General features: G+C 35.5%; 1 long non-coding RNA gene across 1 annotated transcript; it reads right to left on the minus strand.

Moving 5' to 3' along the window:
* Window positions 1–429: 429 nt before the first annotated feature.
* On the minus strand, window positions 430–1,832 carry LOC149621445 (uncharacterized). The gene is made up of 2 exons (XR_016375042.1): window positions 1,481–1,832; window positions 430–1,148 (listed from the first exon to the last, which is right to left on the minus strand). It is a non-coding gene; the product is annotated as an uncharacterized LOC149621445 (long non-coding RNA).
* Between the last annotated feature and the right edge of the window lie 4,655 nt (window positions 1,833–6,487).

The following is a 6,487-nucleotide window of genomic DNA, read 5'->3' on the forward strand; positions in this document are numbered from 1 at the left end:
GTATTCTCGAATAGTTAAACCAAGTATTCTCGAATAGTTAAACCAAGTATTCTCGAATAGTTAAACCAAGTATTCGCGAATAGTTAAATCAAGTATTCGCGAATAGTTAAACCAAGTATACGCGAATAGTTAAACCATGTATTCGCGAATAGTTAAACCATGTATTCGCGAATAGTTAAACCATGTATTCGCGAATAGTTAAACCAAGTATTCGCGAATAGATAAACCGAGTATTCGCGTATAGTTAAACCAAGTATTCGCGAATAGTTAAACAATGTATTCGCGAATAGTTAAACAATGTATTCGCGAATAGTTAAACAATGTATTCGCGAATAGTTAAACCATTGTAACCACGCTTGCGAGATTACTAAACTCGCCCCACGTGGCCATAAAAGCCTTGGCTAATACTAAGAGTAACTACACTGTTCCTTAGGTTCAATCATACTTTATTAAACTAACTAATTAAATAATAATTAAATGCCACTTGCATTATACAATTAAAGAACTAAACATAATTACTGATAATAAGGATGAAGTCCAATCCTAGGGCAAAGCCCTTCACTCGAGCGACTACTACATCTTAGTAGTAAAGGAGAACTGACTTTATGTCATAAGCAGACGATGCTTATATAGTACGGGGAAAGGTCAGAGGTAACTCGGTGTGTTAATCCTCTATGTAACCGTACACCCCTGGAGTAGAAACCCAGGAGGTCCCTTGATTATTTCGGGAGGTTACATCCCCCCAGACGACAAGAGTTGGACTTCATCGGCAGAAAACTTAATTACATAAATCTTCTAATTTTAACATAACAAATTAATAAGTAACTTTAAACAATGTAACAGATAATTAAAAGATTCCAGTTAATTATCATACTAGGTTAATTATTTTAAAGTTATAAGAAAAATGATGAAACCAGGAACTGTAGCAACGGTTGGCTCGTCCTGTCTTTCTTCCTCCCATTTAGTCAGATCTGGAGCTGCCGCATCAGACGATGTAGTTGAGGAAGTCTCCGCAGGGGGTGATGGGCCCTACCACCGTCCGTTGAAGAACTTGACTCAAGATCGTCCTCTGTAGGCGTTGATTGCTGACTGTAGATTCCTCTCCGTAGGGAATGTCCCATGGAAATAAGCCAAGTGATAACTTGCTTCTGAAGAAGTTGAGTATGATTTGAACATTGTGATCGTAGTGAATTGTTGTAAAGGAAGGTTTTGAGCGACCCTCAAACTCAATAGTGCGTGTTACGGATAACCCGATCCGCAATGCGGACCCGCAACATCACTACCCTAACTTTACTCTAACAACTAATTACTACAAACTCCGATCACTCTAAGGCTTAGCATAGCCAAAGCAAAGTTACAATAACCTAGGACCCGTCGATCGGTCCTGGCAAGCTCGCCATTTTATATAACCCTCCGTAGAATAATTTAACTAAGGGAGAAAGACTCCCGAGGGCCATAAAAAGAAGTAAAGACAACTTACTTTAATATCCAAATTAAGAAGACAATTTGTCTTTAGTTTATTAACGAAAACAACAAGGGATAATGATCCCGTAACCCAACTTGGTTAATACAAAATAACTCCGTATCAATATTACTAAAGGGGAGAACTAGTCTCTTCAACTGTCAACAGTAGAACTGATAACACAACTGATAACATATTCTATATTACAACTGTGGAAGGGGGAGTGGCTTGTAACATGGAGGCTAGATGCCCTGCCAGAACCAAGGAGTGGAAGCTCCAAAGATTCTGGCAGCCATGTTACACCATATATTCGCGAATAGTTAAACCATATATTCGCGAATAGTTAAACCTAGTATTCGCGAATAGTTAAACCAAGTGTTCTCGAATAGTTAAACCATGTATTCGCGAATAGTTAAACCAAGTATTCGCGAATAGTTAAACCAAGTATTCGCGAATAGTTAAACCAAGTATTCGCGAATAGTTAAACCATGTATTCGCGAATAGATTAACCAAGTATTCGCGAATAGTTAAACCTAGTATTCGCGAATAGTTAAACCTAGTATTCGCGATTAGTTAAGTCTAGCATTCGCGAATAGTTAAGTCTAGTTCGATTGAAACGGTTAACCGCACACCTCAGTATGTATAGTTTGTAAAGTGTCCAATGAATTATTAAAATACAAAGTTATTCTTTATTTAGCATAAATTACAAATAAAATTAGTGAACTTCCATTCCCGAGTCACGTTATCGTGAAACAGTAAACTAACGCTAAAAATGTGGAAAAAATAGTCTGGTATTTGAAGGATCATGAAACAGATGGCGTACCTAAACATATAGGTTAAAGGTTATTGCACTGACCTTTGACAATAATTGACTAGCAATCTGCCACCATGGATTAATATTTAGGGAGACCAAACTGCAATGCAGTGCAATTTAAAGGAAAGCTTGATTCTCACTCCAATAGTAATAATGTAATATGCTTTGCAATGATATTGAAATTAAAGGGATACTTTCTTTTAATTTCATTGCAATAAATCCCTATAAGGTTAATTTATTTCGATAGATAGACAAATAAGGATTCTGAAAATATATATGTTTTTATATTTTAGTTTAATTAATGATTTTTAAATTACGATTAAAAGATCCAAAATGCTCTTGTTTTGCGATCATGAGGGCACCTGGTGACACAGAGCCGAACCACCGAAAAACGTTTCTAGTTCGTCTCTACCAATTTCTCCGTAGTGTTTTTCCTACTGGTAGGGGGATTCATTCTGTGAGCGCAGTATGATACAGATTGACGGGAATTGGTATGGCTGCACACCAAATTCTTCTACTTCAGAAGAACTACCCTCAGATTCGTTTATTATAAATTGTTCCGAATTTTCTGAATCCAAAGAATCAGAGTTCGAACTTTCATCCTCAGATTCAGGACCGGAATGATCAGAAATACTTTCTCGTCTGACATTCTTAAGCATATAAGCAGACGACGATTCACCAGGCAAGGTGACCTAGATTCTCGTTCCTACTACTTTTTACTCCTTAAACGACAGTTTTCATTCCAACTACTACCAACCAATCAGAGGCCGAACTTTACCTACGTAGGTAATGGGTTGAAAATGGTGGTCGATTTTAAATCTGGCGTTCAAAATTTCAATTTTTATTCACGTTTATTTTAATTAATAAATTTTTCTCGCGATTTCTACTGACCCCCATGTTTTTAGGGGTGGTTAATTTATAGAAAACCAATGTTAGTGTGACCAACTCAGATAAAGCCGATTCTATCCCTTTAAAAACAGTTTTTTATTTTGGAACTTTTTATATTATTTTTTATTTGTTTTTTTGGAATAATTATTTTAAGCTATGAATCACGTGAACGAGGTTATTCTCGACTTGTTCCATATAATCTCTCTTGGTTAAACGATATAAAAGGCAAAGATTTTCGAACGAAACATGCAAATCAGATTTCAAGTCTCTCATCTATAGTCAGCACTGGTGATATTGAGTAATGGCTGGCACTAAAACAGTACCGAAGGATATGCGCAATGTTACAATTAGGAAAAGGAAAGTCAATAAACCGGAAATTCCAAGATCCATTGGCCATGGTAAATATGAAGAATAATCTGGGCTATACCGTCTTATTTCCACAGAAAAGAAACTGTATTTGAAATACAGATATTTGTGGTTTCTCTTCCAATCGCCCGCCTTACATTGATCACTTTGAAGTTTCTATTGACCTTGATACGCTAGAATCCTAGTTAACCTCTGCTCATGCACGCCACTCACAGTTCTCTCGTACTTGTTAAGACCCAGGTTCTAACAGACTGGTACGTCTTAGAATAGAACATACTTTAATTCTTGATAATTTTATGCATCATTTGATCTTCTCGGGTCATTCGTGGTTTGAAAATAAAGATAGCACGTGTGATAATTTAATGGGGCGTATTTTTAAGGAATTTGTTAGAAGGTTAAAATTTACGTTCCTCATTTTACCTTGAGGAAATGAACTGTGACTGTGCATGAAGAAGAGGTCTAATATTTACTAATCAACTACAAATGACTATAAAAGTGATGTTTTTATTTATAGCAATTATGAAGAAAAGTAGGCACCCATGACAAACAGTTTCGAGTCGTGCCGAACTGATCCTGCCAGTGCCACGCATTAAACGTAGACTACAAGATGGCAGGTACGCCTTCAGTTACCAAAGAGACGCGGTTGTAGCCTTGACCGCGGCTCTGGGAATACCTGATGGCTGAAATAATGGAAATTTCCTCAGCAAAAGCTCGCGAGGAGAAGAAAGGCCGCATCACTCCTCGGCACATTTTTTTGGCCCTCGAGGAAGACCTTGATTTGAAGTCATTGTTCAAGGGCACAACCATCGCTTCCAGTGGTGTATGGCCTAAATTAATAACATATGCGAAGGAAAAGAAGAGCGCAAAAAAACAATAGTTACTAATGTTGGTTTTAGTTTAAATTCAACGTTTTCAAATATAATTGTTTAATATTACATTTTATTACGCCTATTTGGTTTATAGTTTTTGGAAACATTTTTAAAATTTTATTTTAAACGGTAATAAAATGTTTTACGTACATTTGGTGTTATAAATTACTCTATTCCATTCTTGACCTACGATATATATCGTGACTTAGATGATTCGAGGCATTAGAGGGGAGTTTAGATGGTCAATAAACCATTATGAAGTACTACTTTTCTAAATAATCTTTTAAAACTGACTCAATAAGTTTCAATTTCAGACATCAGTCCGTGAAATAACTTATTAGTTTTATTATCTTTTAAAGAAAATAGACTAGAAATTCATTTTGAATAAAATGACATTTAAATTAATCATTAAAATACTTCAAATTAAATATGAACTAAAACTCTTATAAATTTGCAAACACGTTGAAGACAGTAAGGACGGCCCTATAACACCAAAAATTTAACCGCCTTCCTTCCCCCCTTTGGGGGGAAGGGGGTAAAATTTTTTGGTGTTATAGGGCCGTCCCGGGGAACGGGGAATTGATGACGTCACGTATCACGTGACGTTGTTGGCCTGAAATTTGAACTTTTTCGCCACCTGGTTGGTCGATATTTTGGCAGGGACTTTTAGCGTCATTGGTGGTGCATGTTGTCGATTGTTGCGTCACCTGGTGGTGGGTTTTTTGACGACGTCACGTTTTTTTATTGTTGTCAAGATAGGGTTATGCTATGGTAGATCTTGAAAAGATAGGCTTATGCTATGGTAGATCCTGAAAAGATAGGTTTATTCTAGTTGTAATAGAATCAGATTTGTATAAATCAAAAACATTTAATGAGCGTGATACTAGCACACATGAATTAAGTTAAAATAATAATAACATTGTTAAATATTTAAAATAAAAACCACCTTAAACTTTATTCAAACCGTATCGGAAGATTTTTTTTTCTATACCGAACTAATAAAGTACCGTTGGTATGAAGTCGAACCCTGGAATGGAAGTTTTTAAATGTTGTTGAAACAACACAGAGCTGGACGCATTACCACCAGGCAACCACACGGTTTGTTAATAAGCTCCTTTTACCATTTTTTAGTCGCTGAATATGATTTAGAAAATATTTAGCAATTTTCATATCTTTAATTTTTCGATTTGTGGTAAAAGCTTTTAAGAAAGCTTTCGTACTTTTCTACTTACTTCTATGAATAAGATAGCAAACGCTATATTTCCCACATACGCTCTTTTCTAACCTCTGAAGTTGTCGTTTACCAAAAGTCCATTTTCTGCAGTTTGAAGATAGAAATCTTCTTATACTGATGTAAATTTAAAATACAAAGAAAACTTTCATTAAAATCCATTAATATCTCAACAATTTACTGTAAAATGTTTAATTACCCTTATTTAAATATAAGTATATCTTTTTAAGCATCATTTTACAATAATATTAAAGAATATGTTACTGATTATGGCCTTTTTCACCATTCTTTTATATTCACATAAGCCTTCAAATCGTTTAGCAATCTAACTTCTTGCTATTCCCTTGATATCGGAGAAAAACTAGCAATAAACACTTCCACCTAGTGTCGTCTTTTGACGCTACTTTCAGCTTTTGTAAAGCCACGTATGGTGTGGAAGTCGAATGGGAACACGGAAAAAGGGTAGGGAAAAACATGACCGTCTGAAGAAACTGGTGGCGAGTTAGTTTTTTAACATCATTTCGGGGGAGTATAGGTCATGTGATATATATTTTTTGTTACTTCCGGTTTCTCGATTGATAAGATAATACGAGTAAATTAAGTTAGTTGCCAACAAGCTCTCGCGATGTTCATTTAGATTTTTAATAACTTAAATAAAATTAATCATGTTCGATTCCGCTGCGTAATTCTTTTAATAATATAGAATAAACCTTTACAGAAACATTGGCTACTCCCTAACGTTTTACAACCAGAAACGTAATCTTGTAACTTAAGAATAATACGTTATTATTAGCAGCCCAATAACAGAGTTAATTCATAATAATAATCATATAGCTTCAGACCAATATGTTGCTTTT

The sequence above is a fragment of the Phalangium opilio genome, unplaced genomic scaffold, assembly GCF_054372755.1.
Source record: "Phalangium opilio isolate 3A_F unplaced genomic scaffold, DU_Popi_V2 ptg000204l_1, whole genome shotgun sequence".
Classification (NCBI taxonomy): domain Eukaryota; kingdom Metazoa; phylum Arthropoda; class Arachnida; order Opiliones; family Phalangiidae; genus Phalangium; species Phalangium opilio.